At 43.4% G+C, this 27,855-nt stretch overlaps 1 long non-coding RNA gene across 1 annotated transcript in view; it reads left to right on the forward strand.

The window, feature by feature from the left end:
* LOC147361580 (uncharacterized) overlaps window positions 1-27,855 on the forward strand; it is a 292,159-nt gene that overhangs the window by 214,445 nt on the left and 49,859 nt on the right. Inside the window, exon 3 of the long non-coding RNA XR_015138120.1 lies at window positions 20,836-20,908. This is a non-coding gene — a long non-coding RNA (uncharacterized LOC147361580). The remainder of the gene's footprint in view (window positions 1-20,835; window positions 20,909-27,855) is intronic.

Here is a 27,855-nt window from a genome sequence, read left to right on the forward strand (position 1 = left end):
CATGCCATCTGGTCCCATCACTTCATGGCAAATAGATGGAGAAACAATGGAAACAGTGACAGACTTTATTTTGGGCTCCAAAATCACTGCATATGGTGACTACAGCCATGAAATTTTAAAAGATGCTTGCTCCTTGGAAGGAAAGTTATGACCAACCTAGACAGCATATTAAAAAGCAGGGACATTACTTTGCCAACAAAGGTCTGTTTAGTCAAGGCTATGGTTTTTCCTGTAGTCATATATGGATGTGAGAGTTGGACTATAAAGAAAGCTGAGTGCCAAAGAACTGATGCTTTTGAACTGTGGTTGGAGAAGACTCTTGAGAGACCCTCGGACAGCAAGGAAACCAAACCAGTCAATCCTAAAGGAAATCAGTCCTGAATATTCATTGGAAGAACTGATGCTGAAGCTAAAGCTCCAATTCTTGGCCACCTGATGCAAATAACTGACTCATTTGAAAAGACCGTGATGCTGGGAAAGATTGAAGGCTGAAGAAGAAGGGGACGACAGAGGATGAGATGGTTGGAGGACATCACTGACTCGATGGACGTGAGTTTGAATAAGCTCCAGGAGATGGTCATTGACAGGGAGGCCTGGCATGCTGCAGTCCATGAGGTCGCAAAGAGTCAAACATGACCGAGTGACTGAACTGATGATCCAAGAACCATCCTGGTCCTTGAGAATGTAAGTCAGATAATATTGATTCAGTATATTACCTTACAGGTCTTTTTAGGCTGTGAGGGAGAGAGAAACACATGATCAGACTGTTAAAATAGAATTTTAGGAGTCTTAAGACATAGAAAAGAAAGGCCTGGAAGCACGTGGAAAACCTGCATTGGTTTTCTGTTGCTACTGCAACAAATTACCGCAAGCCTAGTGGTTTAAAGCAAGGCAAATGTATTATCTAAATTTTCAGTTTAATCTAAATGGGTCATACTGGACTAAATTGTGCTGTTGCTATCCACAGAGCTGTGTTCAGTAGGGCCTCTAGGGAAATATGTACATTCTTGCCTGTTCCCGGAGTTCCCTGGCTCATGGCTTCCTCAGTCTGACCTCATCTTCCCTTGTCACATTGCCTTCTCCGATCCTGATTCTCCTGATTTCCTCTTATAAAAACCCTTGTGATTACATTGGATCCATCTTGATGTCCCCAGCTGATCGTCCTCCTTCAGTATCTATAGCTTAATCACATCTGCAAAGCCCCTTCTGTTGTGTAAGGTGACAGGTTCAAAAATGGATATTACTAGGGAGCCATTACTGTTCCCACTGCCCCATTTCACTCTGACTTGGGGAATTGGGGAGCATTCCTAGAAGGAGAGGCATCTAACTGAAACTTAACTAAAAAAATATTGTATTTCTGGGGCGTGGGTTGGGGAAGGGCTGAAGGGAAGGAGTCAGGTCAGTTATGAAGAGAGTAAGATTCTCCAAAGAGAAGAAATGTGAGACGACCCAGAGTTAAAGAAAGCTTGTGTGTGGGAACTCTAGAAAGTGTTTTAGGGCTGTGTGGTGGTGGGGAGGGCAGGCATGAGAAGGCCGTAAAGTCATCAGAGGTAACCTCATGGAGAATAACCTCAAAACACTTGTTACAGACTTTGGACTTTTAGGGTAACAGAAGCAACTGAAGAACTTCAGGTAGAAACATCATATCACTCTGGGGTGAAGTGAAACTTCAAAGAGGGCATGGGTGGTGGCTGTTGTAGAAATCCAGAGAAGAGGTGATAAAGCTGCCTGGATGAGCATTGAGTGGTTGGTTGATGACACTGCTTCATGCTACAAGGCTTCTTTACTTCCATCCACGTGACCTTCTGCAGCCTGCTCAGCCTCTGTGTACCTCATCTCCTCTATCTATAGAAACAGGAGGAACACTCAACGTCACTGGAGCTTGCTCAGTAGTATTAAGTGAGGGAATACATTTAAAGGACATGGTAAAAAGCCTGGCACATAGTAAAAAGGTCCAATGAAAGTTAGCAGTTGCTCTTTAATGACTGTTTTAAAGCCGGAACTGAGATAACTGGGGGATTCAAGAGATACGTAGGAGGAAGCACGAGTAGAGCCAGGGCTAGGCTGTTGAGGTGACATGAGGCAGACCAGGGGGCTGAAGCCTCACAGAGGGCTCAGCTGTCTGGGCGGGTACCTGATACTGGAGGTGGTGGTGGCTCAGGACCAGGGTGGTTCTGTTTTTAACATGTTGAGTTTGAAGGTGTTCAGACTCCTCTCTCAAGAGGAGAGATCCAGTAGACATGGTTTGGGTTTGTCTAGAAAGGATTGTGCTGGAGGTCTCTACTTGGGAGTCATTACTTGGATCCAGGAGAATGAATGAGGTCACCCAGGAACCCATACACAGCGAGGAGAGGATCACCCAGGGTGGAGCACTGGAAGGACTCTGCACGCCCTTTCTCATGGCGTTTATTACCCTTTATTGTCATTTCTCACTCAGTAACCCTATTGTACTGCAAGCACCCTGAGGGCAATGGTTGCATCTAGCTTGCTCACCATTGTCTATGTCCAAAGGGTTGAATCCAGCTATCGTACAGTTCAGTTCAGTCGCTCTGTCCGACTCTTTGCAACCCTATGGACTGTAGCATGCCAGGCCTTCCTGTCCATCACCAACTCCCATAGTTTACTCAGACTCACGTCCGTTGAGTCAGTGATGCCATCCAACCATCTCATCCTCTGTCCCCTTCTCCTCCCGCCTTCAGTCTTTCCTGGCATCAGGGTCTTTTCTAACGAGTCTGTTCTTCGCATCAGGTAGTCCAAGTATCAGAGTTTCAGCTTCAACATCAGTCCTTCCAATGAATATTCAGGACTGACTTCCTTTAGGATAGACTGGTTGGATCTCCTTGCAGTCCAAGGGACTCTCAAGAGTCTTCTCCAACCACAGTTCAAAAGCATCAGTTCTTTGGCACTCAGCTTTCTTTATAGTCCAACTCTCACATCCATATATGACTACTGGAAAAACCATAGCTTTGACTAGACCGATGTTTGTTGGCAAAGTAATGTCTCTGCTTTTTAATATGCTGTCTAGGTTGATCATAACTTTCCTTCCAAGGAGTAAGCATCTTTTAATTTCATGGCTGCAAGTCACCATCTGCAGTCATTTTGGAACCCCAAAATATAAAGTCTGCCATTGTTTCCACTGTTTCCCCATCTATTTGCCATGAAGTGATGGGACCAGATGGCATGATCTTCATTTTTTGAATGTTGAGTTTTAAGCCAGCTTTTTCACTCTTCTCTTTCACTTTCATCAGGAGGCTCTTTAGTTCTTCTTCGCTTTCTGCCATAAGGGTGGTGTCATCTGTATATCTGAGGTTATTGATACCCACTCAATAAATAGCTTCAGTAAATGATTAAATCATAGACAATGTCCAAAGGCAAATCTGAAGGCAACAAAAGCCTTTTAAAAAAATGCTTAATACCTGCCAGATACTGTGTCGGCTGTTTTACATAAATCAGCTCATTTAACCTTCACAACAGCTCAGATTAGGCAGGCTTGTTCTTCCCTGTCATGCATGTGATGGGCCTGAGGCTAAAGGAGCTCAAGTGAATTGGCTCAGATCTATGGTAGATGACAGCATTGAGCTTGTTTACCCCCAAAGCCTGTGCCCTGCACTGTACCTGGGACTGCAGACAAGTAAAGGGAAGTGGGCTGGCCTCTTCCAGGAGGGAAGGGTGAGAACAAGCCTTGTTTCCCTGCTGAGAACTTCTTTACCCACGGTGACATGCCTCCCCTGGCCTCTCAGGGCACTCCTTCCAGAAAGAGGCTGTGGGTCACGGCCACTAGAGGGCAGACACGCCTGGAGCGTCACCAGCCAGATGGGAACCCCTGCCCATTCCTTCTCTCGGCCTCATTCAGACCAGGACTGGTGGAGGGACTGCCGAGTCTGCAGAATAAGCAGTCGTGGTTGCTGCTGACTCTTCCCCAGCCCTTCACAGTTCACGCATCCCTCCTAACTCACGTCTCACCTCATCCTTGGGGCAGCGTCATCACGTAGTGCTTTTCATCGTCTTCTTTTTACAAAAATGCTTATAAAGTAATGAGACACATACCTATGGTTTCAGGATCAATATTTTTCTAGATTGCAGAGACTTGCTGGAACCATAGAAAGCACTGGTACCTCAAGACAGATTGGTCCGATGGAATAAGAAGCCCAAGGTGTGGCGTGTAGGTACTTCAGCCCAGGGTCCCACAAAAACAGGTGCTTGAGAAATATTAATGAACTTAAGTGATTCAAGAAATAAAACCTCAAGAAAAAGTTCATGACTTGCAGGATTTTATAAACAGGACTACTTGGCATTATTATCTCATTTTAAAAACAAGGTATTTGAAGTCCACAGAAACTAATGTTAAACTACAAAATTTTTCAGTGAAAAAAGTGGGGCTTGTGTTAGGTATTTACTGTCAGAGCTCTTTTCACCATACCTCCTCATTATCACTGGATCTAGAACCTCCAAAAAAAATCAAAGTCCAAAGACACAAGCTGACAACCAGCTTCCCGGAGGCTGGTGAGTTCAGGCCTTCTGTCCCTGACAGGAAAGGTCCTCCGAATGCGGCACGTCCAGCCCACTCAGTCGTATGAGGCTTAGAGAAAGCTGCTCGCCAGGTATAGATCACAGAGCATTAAAAGAATGCTTAGAAGGCTGCTAAAAGGAAAATTAAGAAAAACTGACTCTAACTAGGTCATGAAGATGGCCACCAAAGAACTTCTTCCAAACTGCGTTGAAGATACCTGAACTAAGATAGCAGCACACACCCAGTTCTGACATCCCAGATGATGAAACACCCAAGGAGGAGAGTGTCCTAAAGGGCTTACTCTGCTTAACCCTTCAACCAGATCCCAGCGTTTCGGCTCTGGTGACTATGAGAAAGCTCCCGAGACATGCCTCTAGCCAATCCTCTGCCCAGCGGGCTCACTCGTGGTGAACGGCTGGCTGCTGCCTCTTCACCTGACACTGCCTCTGGACTCCCCTTTCCGTTCTCCACTCTGGCTCTGCCTTGCGCTACCGCCTTGTGGATTCCCGCAACCCCGTATTCGGCACCCCCTACCACCAAACCCGTCCCACCCCCACTTACCATCTGGCCTCTAGAGTCCCATGCTGTGTGGGACCCTGGCCCTACTCTTCCCCTAAAGGAGTTCTCCACAGAAAGGGAGCCCACTGATTCATTATCATTCACCAAATTCCAACACAGTGTTATTCACCAACTATGTATTACTTTGGCCACCTGATGTGAAGAACTGACTCATTTGAAGGGACCCTGATCCTGGGAAAGATTGAGGGTAGGAGGAGAAGGGGATGACCAAAGATGAGATGGTTGGATGGCATCACCGACTCAATGGACATGAGTTTGAGCAAACTCCGGAAGATGGTGAAGGACTGGGAAGCCTGGCATGCTGCAGTCCATGGGGTCATAAAGAGTCGGACACGACTGAGCGACTGAACTGAACTGAACGGAATGTATTACAAATGTCCTGTGTACAGGTTGTGCTAGATACATGCAAGGATCTAAAGAAAATTGAAGTAAAAATCCATATACTTATGTTTAATCATCTATTGGAAATGGGGACAGATTAGGGCAAGATAACCATAATATATGATGAAATGGGTTGAATTTCATTACAAACAGAAAATGATATAGGTGTCCAGAGGAGAAAGCAATTACAGAAGGGCCAGGAGAACCTTTGTAAAGAGTTGACATTTAATAAGCATTGAAAAGGTCCAAAGAGAAGGGTGGTTCAAGAGAGGAAAGGACCCCCTCAAGAGCACGTGCAGTGAAGCCACTGAAAGCATGTTTGGGTTTGCAGAATGGTCCAGTGTGGCTGGAGAATAGTCCCATGTGAGATCCTGGGAAGGGTTGGGGTCGATGGAGGGGGGTCAGCCACATGGCTTCCTGAGATCTGGGAAGGAGATAAATGAAACTGACCTTCTCAGATGACAGGCACAGTGTGTTCTGAGGCATCAAGCATTGAGCAATGTTTAAACCATAATGTTTCCGGTAGACAGACATGTGCTAGGTGGAGCTCCTTGGTCCTGATTCAGTTCATTGACATTTGGAACTCTTCCTGTCCCCCTCCACAGTTCATTAAGCTCTTTTCTCTCTGCTCCAGCACATCATAAAACTTACACCCCTTCTTCCAAATCCTGACTCATTTCCTAGAAGAGGGGTAGTTACTTACCTTTAATTACTGAATGTATTATCCCAGCCTGTCTTTCAGAGCTTACTTCCATCTCTCCCCCAAAACTTCAGACCTCTCATCCTCCCCACATCAGACATTTTTCTCATTTTTTGAGCTAAACAGTGATTGTTAAGAATTGGTTACACCCATGTCCATCGCCCAGGTGCTGCCTGTCTCAGACGGTGAGGTCTGCATGCTGTGCTTTTCCACACAGCGTGAATCAGTGCCATCGTGTGGCTGGAAAGCAGGGCTCAGGAGCAACGCCCGGGTCCAGTCTGGTACTCCATGAAGTGCATCATAGATGCTTTCTGTGGTGCTGACAGAAATCTAAACATCAGTTCACAGACTCTTCAGAGAAATAACTCAGGAGTGATCTGGGGTATGGTGTGTAGTGATGGCTTCATTCACTGGTGGTTTGCTGTTAATTCTCTGGTCATTGTCAAGTGACAGGACTTTGGGTGATACAGGAATTTTTTCCTTCTTTTGATGCCTCTTCCACAGGGAATGATGAGAACCTAGCAAGATGGTTACAAATAGGTTTCTGACAGGCTGTTGATCCATCCAGCATGCCCAGAGCAAGGGTGAGAATAATGAAGAGACAGGGCTGTCCTCTTTGCGTCTCCATTTCCATTGAGTGTACTATAAAGTTGCCTGTAAGAACCTGGAAAGCTCAATTAATTTTCAAAATATCTCTCACTTAAGTTTCAGAATCCTTTGTGAGGGCGCAGAACTGAGATGTACTTTTATGTTTGCAGATGGGGGGGAAAAAGGCTTTACTAAGCAAGCAGTTTTGATTAGTGTATTTCCCCTCTTTTCCATATCTATTTTTCCCAATTTTACCTATGTGTTTCTTTCTCCCATATAATTGACTGATCTGATTATTAGCTGAACTTTTGAAAATGAATTAAAAGATAACATTGGGTTTGCTGAAAAGTAACAGAAGAACAGAGAGTCTAAGCATTCTGATGGTATGTAGAAGGAAGGTGGGATTATAAGGCTTTTGATCTGAATGCATAATTTTCACCATTCTTTAAAAATCAGAATAAGAAGGAAATTACCAAAACCCAAATGGAGAAATGTGGTGACAAAATAAAGACAGAGGGCTTTGAAGAAGTCATATGAAGACTGATAAACATTTTTTTCTGCAATTAACTTCACAAACTAATCTGTCCACATCTGAAATGGGAAGTTTATTCTGTTTTCACGTACCATTCCTTGCACCTCAAGTGGCTTGTCTTCATTTGGGCACTCCAGGGTAAGGGTGCACATTAGTCATTGTCTGGTGTATGTGTTTTAACACCTGTATGCACATAACACTTTCTTACCTTTATGGCCATTTGTCCATCAGTGCAACTTGGATGCAAGAATAAGAGGGATGTCACCATTCCCAGTTCGGCTTAGCATGTTTGTGTAGGCTTGTGATGAGCTTGAAGCCAGATATACCAGGCCTGCCTGTCCTCAAGCCACAAGATTTCACAAGGACCAAATCTCTGAAACATGGCCACCTGCCCGGGCTGGTTTGAACCAGTCAACTGCAGCATATGCCCTGCCCAGTTGCTTCTTGTGGATCCATAAACTCCCAGTTCTCATACTGCATTTTTTCCTCTTAGGTCTACTCCAAAACCTCATTTAACATACAAGGCAAACCCATCTAAGTTAGGCGTTCCTTTGGATAGGCTCTTGGTGTCCCATGCTCCAGCTCACAAGATAGCAGTTGCTAACAACTATCAGACTCTGGCCTTGAGCCTCGTGTCTGGTCCTCATCAGTGGCTCTAATTCACTGGATACTGTGAGTGTCCTGAAGCTAACCACCTGGAATTGTTTTAAAGAGCAGTCCTCTAAGGAGAAATCAACTTACAGAGTGAGGGCTCACACCCGCCCAGCTTCTCACCGCACCCAGGACACGTCCTGCTTCTTTGATTCTGTATCCCGGCCTTCAAGGCCCTCCTAGCTCGGGCCTGCTGCCTCTGGCTTCCTGGCTGCCTGCTCCCTGACTTTGCCAGTGTCTTGCTCCAGGTCTGGAAGGCTCTTCGCTCTTGACTTGTCCAGAGGTCATCGTGCTCCGTTAAAGCTCCTCCACAGGCCCACTAAAACCTTCTCATGGCAGTTGGGTCTTCCTCTCTTCTCTGGATCCAGACAACTATTTATCCATACCATTTACTTCCCAGGTGCCATGTACTTAATTATGACTCTGTTGTGTCTCAACATTAACTTCTCATGTTACTATGTGACTTGTTATGACCTTTATTCTCCTCTTGCCCCTAAGTTTCTTGAGAGCATGGGCCCTGTTTTCTACATCTTTGTATCCCTCAGGGCACCAACCAGAATTAGCACACAGTAGAGACTCAGTACATATTTGCTAATAACATGTAAGACTCCAGAAGCCTTATCCTTATGAGAGATTGGGGGGGAAATACATATAGTCAATGGGAACCAAAAAAAAAAAAAATCTCTCTCTCTATATATATATTCAGTGATGCCAGCTCTCTGGAGAGACAAATGAAGCCAGCCAGCTCTCCTCCTGACCTGGTGTCTTTCGTGGGCTCTAGCCCCGCTCTCTCTGGTCTGCCTCTGACCACATGTGAAAGAGGCCCTGGTAGACAGATTCTCTAAGCGCTGCTGCTCTGCCTTCTGCCCTCTTTCCCCTTCTCCTAGGTTCCTTATCTGGGTCAACAACCTAACACCTGATCTTCTGCTGTCTTTTGTGTTGATCCACGTTAGAATCCACAGGTTCTGACAGTGATCAGGACCGAATTTCCCTGCACCTGCACCACAAGTCTGTGCTCCCTCCCTCAGTGTGTGGAGGTGTGAGTCATCCCTCTGGTTATTTATCCTCTCCAGTATCAGCCTCCTTGTGATGCTCTGTTTTGTATACATATATCTAAATAATGTGCATTATATATATACATATATTTTAGAAAACTTAGGAATTTTTGCCTCAGTAAAAAATGTATGATATTTTGATTCCACTGATTTGACTTAGTGTGAATAGACTGCTAGATTTCTAATTTTAAAAAATACATATGCAACATTTGCTACTTAATAAGCCCTCAAGAAACAATAACTGTTAATAGTCCATCTTCATGATTATCATTGTAGTTGTTCCTGGGGTCAGGCAGTGAGGTCACTGTTCTCCTCATTCTCCCAAAGCATTTATGGACCATTCTCTTCCACCTCCTGGTGAAGACCCTATCCCTGCGGAGTACCCGCTCCATGGGGAACATCAGCCTCGGCTCTTCTTAGGCGCTGTGAGTGGAGCTGCTGGCTCACAGGTGCTTTGTCTTCTCTTCATCAACCAGCCCTGCGTCTTGCTCTGGGGTTTAGATTTCGTCACAAACCATCTCCATCCCACTCTTGCCCAAACCCTAAACTCCCTTGTCCATCTTCTGACTTCTCCAGACACATCTCATCCCTGAATGGCATCAGTTCTGCTTTCTCTGTGCCAGTGCCTGGGCTGGTAAGCTCTGAACTCATCTGGCTGATGTTTACAGGAACTTTTTCATGTACTTCATAATACAGATTATTCTGAAATTTCTTTCTGTAATACATTGTGCAGAGCCCTGAGCATTTGTGAAAGACCTGATTTGCTCCCAAATGAAAGGAAATGGCAACCCACTCCAATATTCTTGCCTGGAGGATCCCATGGACAGAGGAGCCTGGAGGGCTACAGTCCACGGGGTCACAAAGAGTCAGACACGACGGAGCACACACACACTAATAACAGCAGTGAAGACATGACAGAGCCATGGCTTCTTGAAACCTAAAGCTATGGCTTCAGGTCTGTAAAATAAATGGGGGTGACTTTCATTTCTTTTTGCTGTTGGATAGTATAACAGGGCAGAATTAACCTATTCCTTAAATGTTTCGTAGTAAGTAGTGTTGATCAACGGAGAAGGCAATGGCACCCCACTCCAGTACTCTTGCCTGGAAAATCCCATGGATGGAGGAGCCTGGTAGGCTGCAGTCCATGGGGTCGCTAAGAGTCGGGCACGACTGAGCGACTTCACTTTCACTTTTTACTTTCATGCATTGGAGAAGGAAACAGCAACCCACTCCAGTGTTCTTGCCTGGAGAATCCCAGGGACGGCGGAGCCTGGTGGGCTGCCGTCTATGGGGTCGCACAGAGTCGGACACGACTGAAGCAACTTAGCAGCAGCAGCAGCAGCAGCAGTGTTGATCGACTTTAATGTGGAATTTTGGCCTTTAAAATAAGAATCATTTAGAACTGGAAATTACTTAAATTGACATAGATTCAGTAATAAAATCAGGAAGGAATACTTGACTTGAAGCACATCTCTGAGTTCTGGATTGTTCTTCAAGACAGCTTTTGATCAGTTTACTTTTGGTCAAGACAGCATCTTCTGAGCTTTTGGTCTTAAAAGTGCCTGGTTGCAGACTATATGAAAGAGCAACTAGTTAAGGGATCACTGAGTGATGAATTTGGCACAGTATTCCACTTCCCTTCACCTCAAGACTGTGACATGCAAACCCTGCCCGAGTTTCTGATCTGCAGGTTTGCCAGCCCTCACCATTATGTGAGCCAATTTATTACCAAAAAAAAAAAAAAAATGTGTGCGTGCGTGCGTGTGTGTGTGTGTGTGTGTGTGTGTGTGTATTGTATTGGTTTTGTTGTGTAGAGACCTGACTGATACTCATAAACCAAAGTCAGCTATGTTTGTAACTGTCCCTTCACTTTCCAGGGGCCACGATCCGCTGTTATTTTCCTTCCTGTGACATCACAGGCAACACAAGCTCTCACTGAACTAAAGTTTCATGAGCACTTAGGACAACCTAAACCCTCAGATGCTTTCAAACAGAAAACTCATGCAGTTTTTCGAAAATATTTTTTTAAAGTAATAACACCTGGGGAAATGTTCACAAAATTATATAAAATTTCTTAAATCAATAGAAAATCTATAAATACTTGGTGGGCAACATCCAGTGCACTTTAAGAAAAAGTTCCGATTTTTCTTAAACTTCATTCCAGTCAAGTATGATCCCAATTTTGATTTTTTTTTTAAATCAAAAGCAAAACTGAAAAAATGTACGGGCATCATTCATTTCCTTGAGGTGGAATTACATATGGATATTTAAATTTTATTTACAGTGAACATATATTACATATATTATTAGAAAAAAATAAAGATTCTGAAAAATAGAAAACATTTTCATATTACACATTTAAAGAAGAATTGGCAATTTTGGATAATGCGGATGAAATTAAGGAAATGTTGAAAACCATTGAGAAGTTGAGAACTCCGGGGTATAGGAATGTCAGTGGATTTGGTAGCATCACAAATCTATGTGTGAGGCACTCAGATGGACCAAGAATACAGGTAAGAGTCTTTACCATCACACAACGGGAGGAAGGTAGAGATTTAGCTTCCTGGAAAAGCCAAGCTCAGAGGTCTGAACGCTGGGCAGTGGAATATGACAGTCTATTAAAAAGTAAGGCCGTTACTGGGGGCCCAGAGTCCTGGTGGATCAGTGCTGGGTCTGTTCATCAGCGCCCACTGGGGCCGCCCCCGCAGTGAAGGGGAAGGATGAAGCAGGGAGTGGCTGAACAAGATGAAAGGACTCGGGAACAAACTGTTATCCAGAGAGACTGAGCCATAGAGAACTAAGAAAAGGAACTCAGCTCTTCTACTGTTTGAATTTTTTTTTAAAAGCAAAACAAAACAAATGTGTGTCATAGTAAGTTAAATTGAAATGAGTTGCATCTGAAAATACAGCTGCAGCAGATGAGAAAGATATTCAGAAATATATTTAAACTTTGAGAAACTTTATTAATCAAATGCCATCTCTTCTGGATGAAAATCCCTTCACCAAATCACGTAAAGGCTTTATGAGTTTTTCAGAAGAAGGGCACCCTGGCAATTTAAGTATTTTTTTGCTGTAAGGCTGAATTCTTTGATGCAACCTCAGTAGCTTTGGAGTGAATCTGAATGCAGTTTTTGGCACAGTTGAGAAAAGTCATGCAGTGTTGAGACGCCAGCCTTCCTCCAAGAAATCATTTGAAAATAACTGATAAAGATGCTTAGGGCTCTGAATTATTGTTAAGTACGGTATTCAAAGAAACTGGTAGTTTGGAACACTTTTCTATAATTCTGTGCTACTGAATTCTGAAATGTCACGTAGCAGTGTAAGAGCAAGATACATTCATTTTTAACAACATGGACAAAATGCATAGATGCAGTCTCCAATCTGAGGCTAAGGAGGTGGCTCCGGGTGCACCAGTTAGGTAATCTTATTGACTGATCTTAGTGCTCATCACCCATGCCGTGGCCTTGAAGGAAGGGAATGACTGCATCAGCCGTTTCAAGGATTTGGCAAAGATATATCAAATGCCAGAGGGAAAAATGGGATAGACACAATGACAGCAAAAGTCCTCATGAGACCAAGGACTGGCCCATGACCAACATAGCATCCCATAGAAAGCAGTGACACACCATTCTAACACAAGAACAAATCGTATGGTTTCTGAAGTTTGGGCTTTTGTAGACTGTTGTTTTTCAGAATTTTCTTGTTGCTTTGTAGCACAATTTGAACTTTAAAACTCCTCTTATATACTGAGTCACTCATTTAGTCGTAGCGGCCAGTGCACACTGTGCTCTTCTGTACCAGGCACCACGGTTTACAGGTGGCGTCCCACCATAGCCCTGTAAGATAGGGGGTTGTGTCCACTCCCGCTTCACAGAGGAGAAGACTGAGTCACAGGGGCTTAACTTGCCTGAGGTTACACAGCTCTTGGGTGACACAACTAGACTTCAAAGACAGGTAGCCCAGCTTGCAAGTCGAGGCCTGTACGCTGTGACCCCCCACACTGCAGCTTCTGTTTCTATCGGGCATCATTAAGGAGGCAGCACTTGGCTTGTTTCTGTAGATGAAGTATGAGACAAGATTTTTTTAAGTTTTGATAAATGAACTGTTTTTCTACTTTCTAAAAGCCCATGTGCATATACACTGAGCGGTTCACCAGGTAGCCTCTAGTGCCACCTGTACTAAAAGTCCCCCAAACAGTGTCTGTCATGAGCCAGTTTCGCATCCTTCCATGTTCATAGACTGGTGAAAGCCCACATCCTGCTCTCATAATACCAGACCCAATGTGCACTGCGCAGATTTGTTTAGGCTGGTTTTTCTGCTTGATGCTACTGGTGACCCTCGAGGAAGATCACTTGGCACCAGTGGCTTTCTTGTGGGTACAGAGGGGCGACGTCCAGCCTTACCAAAGGGGCTCACTGAGCTCTGTCTCCGTCCTCCTGTTGGAGGCTGATTCCTCACTGCCCTGGCTGCCCGGCAGGTGGTCCTGCTGCAGCAAGTGGCTTCTCCCCATCTCCCGTGTTGCTGGAGGCAGGACCAACCAACCATGCCTCCTTTCAAGCCTCTGACCTCACCGCCAGGCCCTCCCCACCTGCCCCTGTGCTTCCTTTACTGCTGCTTTACAAATCCCAGGGCCTTACTGGCACCCCCCACTGCACCCCACTGGCTTTCCAGGAGGGGTCTTCCAGGCTCCAGATTGCAGAGAGGCAGGCATTAAAAGTTGCTACTTCAGGCCCTTTCATGAGCTTGATGTCGCTGCTCTTGGGACAGAACTTTCCAGAAATGTAGGGCAACTGACACCCAGTGGTGGAGAAGAGGAGGAGACTGGCCAGTCAGCAACAGGAGACACGAGCAAACAGATGGATTCTCCTCCTTTACCCCTCCCCAAGTGGCTGTGCGCGAACCCAGTGCATCCACACACCCTCCCTGGGGGTGTCCTATGTGTTCTGAGCTGCCGGGATGTTTCTCTGGTAAAGTCTGGATGGCTTGGCACACACGCCTTTGACCTGCTGCCTCTCTCCTCCTACCTCACTCACTCGGTCCCTTCACATCTGCCTCCCTTGAGTGTGTCCTCAGCAAAGGGGTGTGTGCACACGCATGCGTGCATTCAGTTGTGTTCGACTCTGAGACCCCATGGACTGTAGCCCACCAGGCTCCTCTGTCCATGGGATTCTCCGGGCGAGAATACTGGAGTGGGTTGCCATTTCCTTCTCCAGGGGATCTTCCTGACCCAGGGACTGAACCTGGGTCTCCTTCATTGACTCACAGATTCTTTAAGGCTGAGCCACCGGGGAAGTCCAAGCAAAGCTTTTAGCACTTAGGTTTTGCCGTAGGCTGTTTTCTGGGGAAACCAGGCTGAGAGATTCACCATCGACCAGAAACGGAGCACAGTCCTCTTGATTCCCTAAGTGCTTGTGGTTTTGCTAAATGAGTATTATCTCTCTTAATCCTTAAGGACAGCTGTACAGTAGATACCATTTTTCCCCATCACAGTGAGAAGCCGAGGCTCAGTGAGGCTTAAGTAACCCACCCAGGATGGCACCATGAGAAGACGAGAGCTCAGATGCTCACATCAGCACATCTTGCTTCACAGCCAGGACTCCTCCCTCTGCTCCTCACTGTCTCCAGTGGGGATGTGGGAGTGGGGGGCAGGGAGTCTGTGTAGTTTCCATGTGGTAATTCATCACCAGGGTCCTCAGAACCTGTAAGAATGATTCAGTGAAGGACATTATAAATATCCAAGCAGAGCATAAGGCAGCCCTGAAATGACTGACTGGGTGAGCCATCAATAAAAGCAGATGGTTAAACCACCATCACTGGACATTTAGATGACACTTTGTATAGTCATCTCTAGAGGGAATCACATTGATGAACCAGCTTAAAGGTCATGAAAGGAGCTGCTCCAGGGAGGAGACACAAGTTCCAGCAGAGAAGCAAGGGCTCCTCCCCAAGCCCAGCTCAGAGCTCCGTCATGCACAGAATTGCTAGGCCAGGCTCCTCTAGAACATCTGAATCTGCCTCTTCTTTCCACAAAGATCCCTGAGAACAAAGTGTACAAAGATGTAACCAGAAGATTCATCTTGAAACAAAGCAGAGAGGTCCTGACTGCCAGAGACTGAAACGGGATGGATTCCCTGCTCCTGAACAGGGTGTTACTGGCAGAGCCCTATATGTGTCCAGGGATTTGGGCTCAGAACTGCACTTTGGAAATTGGAAAAAGACCAAATTTGGACCCTGAAAACACTGCTCGGCATCTCTCCAGATCATGGGTTAGGAAGTCACTTATGTCCCTCCCGTGGGAAAGAGCTGGTTTTTTGTGTCATTGAAAAGTCAGATTGTTAACAGATCTAATCATTTTATCTTGGTCTGATAAAAGTGTTGATGGGTCGGCCCCTTGAAGAGAGTCGTTAATTTATAGGTGCAAAACAAAATACAAAAAACACGTAGATCTGTGTATTGTGCTGGCCAAAAAGGTCGTTCAGATTTTTCCATAAGATATTATGGAAAAACCCAAATGGCCTTTTTGGCCAACCCAGTATACACAAAGAAAGCATTAATACCACCTGCCTGATACTGAAACTCCTGCCTCTGAACTTGACAAGCATCCCAGAGGCCTCCAGGAGCTCTGCTATGCCACAGTAGAGGTGACACCTCTGAGCATGGCTGGCAGCAGAGGCTGTTCTCAATGAGGTCTTTTCCTTTGGGGCACACAGTTGAAAAGCCAACCCCCCACCTAAAGAATCAGCACTTACTTCTTATTAATAAAACAGCCCTTATCCTCTCATCCCTCAACCCTCCCCCCTCCAAAAAAAACTGCTCAAAGAGCTTAAACCACCATGTCTCAGATTTCAATATCAGTCACCTGGAGGTCTTGATAAAATGAAGTGACATTTTGATTCAGTAGTTCGGAATGGGGCCCAAGATTCTGCATTTCTTCCAGATGAAATGACTTCCAGGATAGGTCGGTGCTTATCTGTGAACAATGCTTCGAGTAGCAAGAATTTAGAAGACCATCCCATTTTCCTTCTGAATATTTTAAAGCTGATTTGGCCCTTAGAAAAATTTGTCCCTTGAAAATGCCTCAGATGCTACCAACAAGCTGTTCTGGGCACCACTGCAGAAATGTTTAAACAGATGGGGCTGAAGTATGAAGCACTGAAAGCATTATGCTAGAGTTGTTCTCTTGGCCACATTTGTTGAGTTCTCAGCACAAGCACAAACTCAGTGCTGACCTAAAGGCTTACTTTCAAAATTACACATAAAAATGGATTTTACTGACACTCCTTGGCTAAATGTGCTTGTCCCTGGGACCACCAGGCTCATTTCATTCAGTCTCAAATTGGTTATTTTCCGTCGGGTAATTTCGATTTTTGTATAGGGTAAGAAGATTTTAATGGCAAAGCACATAAACAGGAGCAGTTTAATTGTGTATTTAAATTCTATGTTTGATGGAACAGAAGTAATACTTGTTATTCTGCCTCTATTTCAGGGTTCTCATTTTCTGCTTGGAGTCATTTTAATGTCAAAAAAAAAAAAAACTAAAATCATTGTGGAAAATGCAACCGGTTCAAACTATGTTAAACTGCCTTAAACAGATGAGGGAAAGGGGTATTAAACTAGGCAGCTTTTTCCAGATGCTTTAGAAATATTTACTATGTACTGCCTTTTACCCCCCAAAGCATAGCTATACATTATCTCTTATAGAAAAATAACTTACTTGGAGAAAAATAAACATGTGGTTTTGTACAAACTATACCAATTCTTAGGTTTATCCCTCACATTCCTTTTTTTTTTTTTTTTTATACCTAGGTATTTTATACCTAGGTATATTTTTATTCTTAGGTCTAATATTGAGTCTGTGGCTGAAGGTAATATGTCACTATTTAGAGAATAAAAGGTCCCATTATCTTCATTCAAGTCTTCAGCCACAAAGTTACACATTATTCTCATACAAGATAAGGGTTGGTAGGGGATTAAGGAAGTACACTGAGGATAAAAGCGAAAGAGAACACTTTTACAAGCATATCATCCCGGTTACTGTGAAGGTTACATTTCAGGTTAATTTACAAAAGTAGTGACAGAACCATGATTTCACTAAAAATCAACACATTATACCTTTTAAAAAACCAATTCAACTAACCAGTTCAAACCAACTAAGTCAGGCAAGCATGCAAAATTCTGAGTATAAACAAACGCAAGGACTGGCTGCCCAAACTGGTATTTCCCTCAGAAAGAGATTTTTGAAAATGCTGCACAGAACAAAAGGAATTAGAAGCTTAATTAGCAGACCCATTTCCTCACTTTATATATGAGGCAAGTGGACAGACATTAACTGGTAAAGCTTACTCAGCCAGGTTAAGAATGCACAGAGATCTAATTCCTGGTGCTATCTGCAACTACATGTATCTAAAATACAAGGAGATAAATATCCAGAACACATCAAACCCACTGATTTAAAGAAAACATTTAAAGGGTAGGGGTGAAGTTGTTATTAGAGCAGCACGTTGTACATATTTAAGAGATTAAATGGAAAGAAATAATCTATTTTAGTGCTCAGTTTTGATCAACACAAGTTTCCAGCCAACTTTCTGATGTACAGCAAAATGTATTAGCAAAAAAAAAAAAGTGCATTCTTCAGTTTTCTTCTACACTTTTTTTGGCCTATCTTTCAAAACTGAGAACTGGATATTTTTAATGTAAGTAATGGGATGTTATGAGCTCAATAAAGGACAGAAATGGTAGGGACCTAACAGAAGCAGAAGATATTAAGAAGAGGTGGCAAGAATACACAGAAGAACTGTACAAAAAAGATCTTCATGACCCAGATAATCACGATGGTGTGCTCACTCACCTATAGCCCGACATCCTGGAATGTGAAGTTAAGTGGACCTTAGGAAGCATCACTATGAACAAAGCTAGTGGAGGTGATGGAATTCCAGTTGAGCTCTTTCAAATCCTGAAAGATGATGCTGTGAAAGTGCTGCACTCGATATGCCAGCAAATTTGGAAAACTCAGCAGTGGCCACAGGACTGGAAAAGGTCAGTTTTCATTCCAATCCCAAAGAAAGGCAATGACAAAGAATGCTCAAACTACCACACAATTGCACTCATCTCACACGCTAGTAAAGTAATGCTCAAAATTCTGTAAGCCAGGCTTCAGCAATACATGAACTGTGAACTTCCAGATGTTCAAGCTAGTTTTAGAAAAGGCAGAGGAACCAGAGATCAAATTGCCAACATCCGCTGGATCATCGAAAAAGCAAGAGAGTTCCAGAAAAACATTTATTTCTGCTTTATTGACTATGCCAAAGCCTTTGACTATGTGGATCACAATGAACTGTGGAAAATTCTGAAAGAGATAGAAATACCAGACCACCTGACCTGCCTCTTGAGAGACCTGTATGCAGATCAGGAAGCAACAGAACTGGACATGGAACAACAGACTGGTTCCAAATAGGAAAAGGAGTACGTCAAGGCTGTATATTGTCACCCTGCTTATTTAACTTATATGCAGAGTACATCATGAGAAATGCTGAGCTGGAGGAAGCACAAGCTGGAATCAAGATTGCCGGGAGAAATATCAATAACCTCAGATATGCAGATGACACCACCCTTATGGCAGAAAGTGAAGAAGAACTAAAGAGCTTCTTGATGAAGTGAAAGAGGAGAGTGAAAAAAGTTGGCTTAAAGCTCAACATTCAGAAAACGAAGATCATGGCATCCAGTCCCATCACTTCATGGCAAATAGATGGGGAAACAGTGGAAACAGTGGCTGACTTTATTTTTCTGGGCTCCAAAATCACTGCAGATGGTGATTGCAGCCATGAAATTAAAAGACACTTACTCCTTGGAAGGAAAGTTATGACCAACCTAAACAGCATATTAAAAGGCAGAAACATTACTTTGTCAACAAAGGTCAATCTAGTCAAGGCTATGGTTTTTCCAGTGGTCATATATGGATGTGAGAGTTGGACTATAAAGAAAGCTGAGCACCGAAGAATTGATGCTTTTGAGCTATGGTGTTGGAGAAGACTCTTGAGAGTCCCTTGGACTTCAAGGAGATCCAACCAGTCCATCCTAAAGGAGATCAGTCCTGGCTGTTCATTGGAAGGTCTGATGTTGAAGCTGAAACTCCAATACCTTGGCCATCTCATGCAAAGAGCTGACTCATTGGAAAAGACTCTGATGCTGGGAGGGATTGGGGGCAGGAGGAGAAGGGGACGACAAAGGATAAGGTGGTTTGATGGCATCACCGACTCAGTGGACATGGGTTTGGGTGGACTCCAGGAGTTGGTGATGGACAGGGAGGCCTGGTGTGCTGCGGTTCATGGGGTTGCAAAGAGTCGGACACGACTGAGCAACTGAACTGAACTGAATGGGATGTTATATGTACATTCTAATTACACATTTGAGAAATAAATAAAATGCATATTTCAGTAATTCAGAATGTATTTATAAAATGAAAAGCCGTTTAGCAAAAATACACTTTTCACTGGGAAAAATAACAGACAAATGGATCTACACAAAGTGAAAATTAAGTTTGGGAGACTCCAGTCTGGAGGACAGTCCATAACAGGCTTTATCTGCCCTTCCTCCCCCAGAGCCGTTCATCTTCTGAGTTAAGATTTTAAAAATATGCTTTAATCGAGATCATTATGTCGACATTTGTTTTTTCATCCCACATCATCTTTAGCGAAGCTCTAAGCACTTAAAATTCTCTAATTGTCAGGTACTCAGTGAGAGTCGTCTGGAGCACTGGTGGTGGAAAGGTTTGTTGCAACACTTGCCATGACTGCTGTGGCAGTCCCCACACACAGCCGTTGCTTCTGAGGTGGTGCACACCCTTCTCATATTCACCTTGAGCTAGTCCTTCACCAAGCTGTGTTTCTTCTAGGAAGAATTTCTGAACAGCTTCAGCATCTTTAAAGTCAGGTAGCTCAGAAAGCCCAGCTCTCTCCTTGGCAAACTTCTACTTCTATTTTTCGTTCTCGTGGCCTGTTCTTGAAGTTGGGGTCACTCGGGGCCCCACATCCGCAGGCAGTGATGGCGCTGTCCCGGCCCCCACCCACCCCACCCCACCCCACCCCACCCCCCGTCTTCGCTCCACCAAGGAGCCGGTCTGTGCAGCGGGGCCCTCGCAAAAAAAGCCTTTCACCACGAGGCCTCGGATCCTGGTGCACAGCTCAGTCCTCACACCTGCCGCGAGGGATGTGCCCCTTAGATTCATTTTGGAAAGCTGCCTACCTCGCTCAAATCTTTACCAGGACATTTTGCTGACAGTCTCCTAGTATTCTTGTCTCTAGATTCTGTCTATTCCAGCGTGTTAGTCGCTTAGTCATGTCCGACTCTTTGCGACCCCCTATACTGGAGCCCACCATGCTCCTCTGTCCTTGGGATTCCCCAGGCGAGAATACTGGAGTGAGTTGCCATGCCCTTCTCCAGGGGATCTTCCCAACCCAGGGATCGAACCCAGGTCTTCTGCATTGCAGACAGATTTTTTTTTTTTTTACCATCCGAGTTAACAGGGAAGTCCAGTAGATGTCTGTTCCCTAACACATTTGCTAAAATAATCACTTTAAGGAGACTAAGATCTTTAGAGTCGTTTATCATATCGGTCTCCTATATCAAGACATTTGCTCAAAATCTGTAGTTCTCAGCCTACTACTCAACACCTTTCCCTAAATAAACTAACAGCAAAAATCTCAGATTTGGGAACCAGTTGGTTCCTCACTAGAGGAAAAAAATAAAGAGCTCTGCATCCCCAAGTTGATCTTAGTTATTTTGTTTAGTCCATACTGACTTGTGCCATTTAACTATGACTTCACCTTTTTTTTTTTAACAGATATAGAACTGTATCTGTTCTTCTTCAGTGAGTTTTGGCAGTTTGTGTCTTCCAAGGAATTGCTCCATTTCATGTAAGTTTTTGAATTTATGTGATTAGAGTTATTCACAGTTTCCCTTGTAATATTTTAATGTATGTTGGGTCTGTAATGGTAACATTCTCTCACTCCTGATATAGTAATATGTTTCTGCTCTCATTTTCTTGATCAGTCTGTTTAGAAGTTTAGCAATTTTAGTGAGCTTTTCTCAGAATCAGCTTCTGGTTTTATTGATTTCACCATTGTTTTGCTATTTTCAATTTTACCTTTCTGCTATTTTCAATGTTATGGTTTTCTGCTCTTACCTTGGTTGTTCAGTCGATAAGTTGTATCTGACTCTTTGTGACCCCATGGACTGCAGCACACCAGGCTTCCCTGTCCTTCACTATCTCCCGGAGTTTGCCCAAACTCATGTCTGTTGAGTCAGTGATGCCATCCAACCATCTCATCCTCTGTCGTTGCCTTCTCCCCCTGCCCTCAATCTTCTCCAGCATCAGTCTTTTCCAGTGAGTCAGCTCGTTGCATCAGGTGACCAAAGTATTGGAGCTTCAGTTTCAATATCAGTCTTTCCGATGAATATTCAGGGTTGATTTCCTTATAGACTGATTTGATCTCCTTGCTCTCCATGGGACTCTCAAGAGTCCCTTGCTCTTATCTTTATTTATTTCTTATAAGTTTGGTTTTTTCTGCTCTTCCTTTCTAATTCCCTGAGATGGAATCAGTATTCATTTGAGGCCTCTTTTTTCCTAATACATGCATTTAATGGCATGTTTTCTTCTAAGCACTACTTTAAGCTTTATGTCGCAAATTTGATATGTTTTATTTTCATTTTCAGTTAATTTAAAATCTTTTCAAATTTCCTTTGATACTTGCTCTTTGACCCATGGATTATTTAGAAATATTTAATTTCTAAGGATTTGGAGATTTCCCAGAAATTTTTCTGTTGTTGATTTCTAGATTAATTCCTGTATGGTCAGAGAATACACTTTGTATGGTTTCCATACTGAATCTTTTAAAACTACGTTAGGGTTGTTTTATGACCCAGCATGTGGTCTGTCCTGCCAAGTGTTCCCGGTGCACTTGAAAAGAATGTGTATTCAGCTGTTCTTCAGTGGAGTGATATTGTTTGGTACTTCTGTGGTCTTGCTGATTTTTTTGTGTCCTTGTTCTATTGCTCAAAGAGGAAACTGAAAGCCTCCAACTATGACTGTGCATTTATTTCTCCCTGCCATTCTTCCAGTTGTATCTTAATGTTTTTTTGGTTTTGATTTTTCTGTGTGTGCATACATATTAAAGATGATATGTCTTCTCAGTGCATTCACCTTGTCACTATGTAATGAGGCCTCTTTGTTCTTGTAATTTTCCTTGTTCAAATCCACTTTGCCTAGTACGAATAGATATAACCCAGTTTCCTTTTGGTAAGTGTTTGCTTAGTACACATTTTCCCATCCTTTTACTTTTAACCTATCTGTGTTAGGATATTTCAAGTGAGTCTCTTGACCACATATGTCTGAGTCTGAGGCTTTTTATGTTGTTGTTCAATTTAACGATCACTATCTTTTATTTGGTATGCTTAGAGCATTTATATTTAATAGAATTGTTGCTAAGGTGATCTTTTGGTCTACCATTGTTTTGAGGTGACATGGCACACAGAAATAACCCAGTTATTAGCAGGGTTGAGAACCATTACCCGGGGCGAAGGAAACAGTGGTTCTGCCCGCTAGCATCACTCTCATGTCAGTCATGGTGGTTTAGTCACTAAGTTGTGTCCGACTCTTGTGACCCCATGGACTGTAGCCCGCCAGGCTCCTCTGTCCATGGGATTCTCCAGGCAGGAATACTGGAGTGAGTTGCCATTTCCTTCTCCACGTGTCGGTCATGCTCCTGTATAATTGGTGGGCCTTGTGGGGACCTCCTATGTCTGTTTCACCTCCAGTTTCTGTTGATGAGGCAGGGTGAGTCAGCAGAAGGGAGGGTCTGTGGTCACATACTTTGATCCAACCACACAGACAGGTGCTGGCCTACATTGTCAGGGCATAAATGATGGAATCTTAGTCTATTTCCCCATCTCTTTCTTATCTTTTAATGATTCTTTATTTTTTTTAATTAGGGAAGCAAGAGAACTGGTGTGTGTTCCTCCTTGGCAGTGTTCTATGTAAATTGATTTAAGTATCTCAGTTTGCCAGGTATTGGATCCTTAAACAAGATATTTTATTTTTCTGGGTCTTACTTAGTTTCTTTAGCTAAATGATAGAAATAAGTATATTTATTGCAATTCAACTAGACTTGATAACGTCTACAATTACTGCATGTTAACACACTTTTAAGAAGAGATTTGTTTATTTAATAAGCTCTGACGATACTGTTTGCCAGCCATTATTCTAGCAATGTACAAATATGAATTCATTTAATTTTAATAACAATATGATGTGGGTATTATTTTCCTCATTTTTAAAGGTGGAGTAATTTACCCAATGTTACAAAGCCATAAAGGGCAGAGCTGAGGCCAGGGTCTGTGTTCTTAACTGCCATGCACACTGCCTTATATTTGGGATTAGATGTCAAGCTTTAACAGAAAAAGAAATTAATGTCCCTCACTAAAAAGGACAGTCATTTGTATTGAAGCAGCAGCTTGCATTGTGCTAAGTCACTTCAGTCGTGTCCGACTCTTTGTGACCCCCATCGACTGTAGCCCGCCAGGCTTCTCTGTCCATGGGGTTTTCCAGGCAAGAATACTGGAGTGGGTTGCCATTTCCTCCTCCAGGGATCTTCCCAACCCAGGGATTGAACCATCGTCTCTTAGTTTTCCTGCATTGGCAGGCAGAACCTAGCACCACCTGCATTATCCAACATTAAATAATACTCATGCCTAGTGATTTTTACTCTCTATGTAACACACAGTATGCAGACACACGTATTGACTGCTGACTTGACACACAATTACTGATCTGTTTGCCAAACTGACAAAACACAGAGAGCAAGTAATGGTCAACCATTTACATTTGGCCTGTGAATATCTAATATGCTTGAGCAAGGTGGAGAGGATTCCCCTTTCTAAATGTCCTTTCCCTCATCCATTTACTAAATCGTCCCTCAGACATTCTGCAAGAGGTCAGTAAGTTTTCTCTGACTTTATCTCATTAAAACTATCATTTCCTGTATTTCCGAAATCATTTTTCTCTTTTAGTCTTTATGAATCTTTAACTCCTGTTTGTTCGGTGAACTCTCTACTCCAGGTTATACATGCTGTCAGCTCAGGGGTGGCAGATGGGTTTTATCTGGAGGGTCAACTCTGGACAGCTGTGTCTCCCTTGGAGCAATGGATAAAAGAGCTCTGAGCTGGCTCCTGGTTTAATGGAGCATCTTCTGCAGGGGGCCAGGGGAGGCATGGCCACACGGTGACACTTGTTTCCATCCTGTGGCCCAGATTCTTACTCACTACTCTGAGTCTAACCATCAGAGTACAATAATAATCATGAGGGATTCAGACCCCGTTGTTAGCGGATCTTCAGATGCTGAGAAACACGTCTTCACATTTTTAAACTGAAATCCAGCAAAGATAAGAGCCATTAGTGTCAATTTTTGCCTGTCATTCTTAAAAGTCAAACAGGATTCTGCTGCTACTGCTGCTGCTGCTAAGTCGCTTCAGTCGTGTCCGACTCTGTGCAATCCCATAGACAGCAGCCCACCAGGCTCCCCCGTCCCTGGGATTCTCCAGGCAAGAACACTGGAGTGGGTTGCTGTTTCCTTCTCCAATGCATGAAAGTGAAGAGTGAAAGTGAAGTCGCTCAGCCGTGTCCGACTCTTAGCGACCCCATGGACTGCAGCCCACCAGGCTCCTCTGTCCATGGGATTTTCCAGGCCAGAGTACTGGAGTGGGGTGCCATTGCCTTCTCCAAAACAGGATTCTACTCCTTATATTTTATCAGCTGCCAGTGACTGGCCTCTGAAACAAGAGATTCTGAAACAAAGGTCATTAGTGGTCCCTTTGCTCAAAGTTAAGAGGCTGGAGATGATGCAGGTCAAATCAAGGGTTGCAGGGATAGCTGGGAACTAGTGGGGTCTGGGAGTTTAAAATCAGGATCCTAGTCTTTGGTGCACATGGGTTTATCTGTCTATAAAATGTCACGTATTTCTCAAAGATGAGTCATTGGAAATAAGATTCTGTATTTATAGGCTAAATATGGGGAATGTGTGAAATATTAGAATTCTTTTTCCTAAAAGTGACTTAGACAAAGTCAAGTTTTAATGAAGTAAATGACAGTACTAAAAAAGTAATTTATTTGAATTCCTTTAGAGGTACTCAACTTTCTTCCACCAAATGGCCTGCTCCCCGGAAATTTAAGGAGATGGTATATGTGTGAGGAAAATGAAAATCAACAAAAGCTTGGTGGAAGATTGAAGAAACTAAGACAAAGTCAGCCCCTGCTGTGTACATAGAAGTTTGAGGCCCGGTGGGTGGTGATTATTTTGGAATGTGTGCGTGCATGCTAAGTCACTTCAGTTGTGTCCAACTCTTTGCGACCCTATGGACTGTAGCCCACCAGGCTCCTATGTCCAAGGGATTGTCTAGTCAAGAATACTGGAGTGGGTTTACCATGCCCTCCTCATGGAATCTTCCTGACCCAGGGATCTAACCCTCACCTCCTGCATTGCAGGTGTATTCTTTACCCACTGAACCATGTGGGAAGACCTGTCATCTTGGAATACTGCCCCAATTCATGTGCCCTCTGACTCTTTTTCCTCCCTACAAAGGCACAGGAGAGCATGCTCATTCTTTCTGTCTCAGAGACCTGTGGTAGCATCAGATATTCCACTGGTGCTTAAGTTTCTTCTCCCATCCTTGTGTCTGTCACAAGGATTTCAGGCACATAAATATGGTTGACCAGCCTGAGACATCCAGGGAAACCCATGAAAGAAAAAGAAATCACCAAGTGTATAAAAATGTTTCTGCCATTTCAACTTCAAAACATTAGAGACTTGGAATTTAAAGTAGCCCAATGACTTGAAGTATCTATTAGATTTTTTTTTAATAAACACATAAATGAAACTGGATCTTTTATATCTCAGGGGGAAAAAAAGAGTGGATAGAGAACTGTGTCATTTCACAAAGTCACTTTGACTCTCCTCTTTGAAAAGGATGACATTCAATAGGCTCTAAAAGCCTCACATTAGTCACTACTTTCTGAGCTGCTGTTGAATGTGGTCTCTGATTATGTTTCTGGATAGACTCCCATTATTAACAGCTGCCTAGCCGTCCACTGAAATGACAAACGGAGGGCCACATAGTGGGAGAGATGACACTTAGTGCAGCACAGACGGGAGAGGTGACAAAAAAAAAAACCCTCCTCCAGTCAGCTGCAAAGATGCCTCTACACCTGGGAGCAGACAGAGAGCTTTCAAGTTGAAGCACAGGATTATCTTTGGAACTCCGGGGATCAGAATGGAATGGTGACACTTTGGCACCAGATGAATCAAAGTGATTTTAAATTAGTATTAGAAACCTGAGAGTGTAACGCCTGCAATACAATTTGCTACAATAATGCTCCTTCTTATTCATGGATTAAGCTATCGTCTTTATGAAGGTCTGTGGGCATCGCATTCATTGCTACCTCTTTAATTGCAGTCAAACCTAGATTATACTAATGTAAAGTTAAGATGGATGACAGACAACTGTAGGTTAACCTCCCTGGGATTTTTTTTTTTAATACCTATGATTCTTGCTTTCACAGAGATCAGATTTTCTAAGAGCAAAGTTTGAGAAAGAGAAATGTGAAAACCGCTTCTTTGACACAAGTCTTTTAAGACTCCATTCCTAATTAATATGAGCAATAGTGAGTTGAATTGAGAAGTAAATGCAGCATGCTTTCTATGTGTTTTATGACCCCCCCAAAAAGCATTTTTAATACATGAAAGTATCAAGCAGCAGGCCTGTGTGTTTTCTTACTAACTTTTTAGTTTTTGAAATAACTAAGCTTACAATAAGTTGCAAAAATAGAGTTGAATAGAGTTCTGTGAACCCTCTTTCCCCAGTGATGTTACCTTTCATAACTGTAGTGCAACATCAAACTCAGCCCTAACTGGATTAGAGACGTTACTCAGTTTTCCCCAGTTATTACATGAAGCCAGGTGTGTGCATGCAATGCAGGAGGCACTGGAGACCCGAGTTCAATCCCTGGGTGGGGAAGATCCCCTGAAGGAGGAAAAGGCAACCCACTCCAGTGTTCTTGCCTGGATAATCCCATGGACAAAGGAGCCTGGCAGGCTGTGGTCCTTAGGGTTGCAGAGTTGGACACGACTGAAGCGACTGAGTATGCATTAGTGTGCATGTAACTTACGTGGTTTTATGGGCAAGTTCTGCCTGGTGGCTGAGGCGGTAGTAAGGAATCTGCCTGCAATGCAGGAGACCTGGCTTCAATTCCTGGGTCAGGAAGATCCCCAGGAGAAGGGAACTGCAACCCACTCTACTATCCTTGCCTAGAGAATCCAGTGGACAGAGGAGCCTGGTGGGCTACAATCCATGGGGTCACAAAGAATCGCATATGAATGAGTGACTAACACTTTCACTTTTATGGGCACTTTGTACCACACTTTTGAGAAACAGATTATTTCAATCATATGTTAGAGTGGACCACAGGCAGTGTCAACATTTGTTCAGTTGAAAATTGACTATGAGTTATATATTTGTTTTTTTTTTGATAAATTCTAATATTTATTAAATTACAAAGTCTGTAATCAAAAAAAAAATGTGGATCAAGAGAAACCTCTTAACTACAAGGACTAGACAGCAAAGCCTATGAGAACGCCATGAAGTGTGTTACAAACAAGATTCTGAAACATAAGTTATAAGCTGTTTCCTTTACATTTCCATTTCAGTAACTTTACTGTTAAGTAGTTGTTATTTTAAAACCCCAAATTCACATTTGTTCTCACGTTATTTAAGCTTTCTGTTCATAATGATACCAGACATCTTGTAGGTGCCA

This window comes from Bos grunniens, chromosome 12 (genome assembly GCF_055505025.1).
Source record: "Bos grunniens cultivar Pamir isolate PY7600 chromosome 12, Bosgru_T2T1.0, whole genome shotgun sequence".
Lineage (NCBI taxonomy): Eukaryota > Metazoa > Chordata > Mammalia > Artiodactyla > Bovidae > Bos > Bos grunniens.